The sequence below is a fragment of the Lagopus leucura genome, unplaced genomic scaffold, assembly GCF_019238085.1.
Source record: "Lagopus leucura isolate 7727_CA_CO unplaced genomic scaffold, USGS_WTPT01 33744-0_obj-0_obj, whole genome shotgun sequence".
Classification (NCBI taxonomy): Eukaryota; Metazoa; Chordata; class Aves; order Galliformes; family Phasianidae; genus Lagopus; species Lagopus leucura.
Genome location: NW_024967254.1, coordinates 3,871 through 5,003, shown reverse-complemented (window position 1 = coordinate 5,003; position 1,133 = coordinate 3,871). Strand labels below are relative to the sequence as shown.

At 61.7% G+C, this 1,133-nt stretch overlaps 1 protein-coding gene across 1 annotated transcript in view; it reads left to right on the top strand.

Moving 5' to 3' along the window:
- The window catches only part of LOC122193018 (small conductance calcium-activated potassium channel protein 3-like), a 5,171-nt gene that overhangs the window by 1,099 nt on the left and 2,939 nt on the right, over positions 1–1,133 (top strand). The window lies entirely within an intron of this gene.

The following is a 1,133-nucleotide window of genomic DNA, read 5'->3' as shown; positions in this document are numbered from 1 at the left end:
GGGTCCTGTAGGGTGGGCACTGGAGATGTTGGGGTCCTCTAGGATGAACGTTGGGTATGTTGGGTTCCTGTAGGGTGGGCATTGGGGATATTGAGGGCCTATAGGATGAACGTTGGGATCCTGTAGGGTGGGCACTGGGGATGTTGGGGTCCTGTAGGGTGGGTGTTGGGAATGTTGGGGCCATATAGCATGAACGTTGGGGGTGTTGGGGACACTGGGGCCCTGTAAGATGAATGTTGGGGACGTTGAGGTCCTGTAGGGTGGGTGCTGGGGACATTGGATGAACGCTGGAGACTTTGGGGTCCTGTAGGGTAGGCAGTGAGGATGTTGCAGTCCTGCAGGGTGGGTGCTGGTGATGTTGAGGTTCTGTAGGACGGGTGTTGGGGACGCTGGGGCCCTGTAGGATGGGCGTCGGGTATGTTGGGGTCCTGTAGGGTGGGCGCTGAGGACATTGAGTCCTGTAGGGTTGACGTTGAGGGCATTGGGCTTCCCATGGGATTGGCGTTGGGGTATCGGTGCCCCCTATAAGTGGGCTTTGGGGCGCTTTGCCCCCTCTGGCGTTGGGAGATTCACTCACGAGGTCACGTTGGGCGTTGGGCAGGTTGGGTGGTGATGGACGGATGGTTTGGCTTCGGTGGGTGCTGCACCCGTGTGCCCCACGTGCCTGGGGGGGGGCGTCGGGAGAGGAAACGGGGTCTGTCACTGCTGTGGCTGCTGGATAAAGAGGGGAGGGGTCTCCCGGACCCCCGCATCACCACCCCCTGTCTTGTCCCCACCTGCAGCTCCTACCCGTAGGCCCCACAAAGGCCCCGCGTGTCCCTTTTGGGCAGAGAGGGGACCTGGATGCATCTGAGGGTGGGGATGGAGGCCCTGCTGCCAGGTGGGCGCCCTCCCCAGAGGATGTCCCTGAAACGTCCCTGGCGGTGGGCAGGAGCGAATCCACCCCTCCCAGGCTCTCAAAGTGGGGGCTCTGGGGGGGTCTTCATCCCCTCCCATCGTGCAGACACGCAGCCGTGGGGTCCCTGCTGGCCGTCCCCATCCTCTCCAGGCATTCCTTGAGCAGCCGCGGCGCAGCGGAGCCCTCCGTCCTCCTCCACACCCCTTTCTTCCATATTTTTTTTTTCCTTTTAATT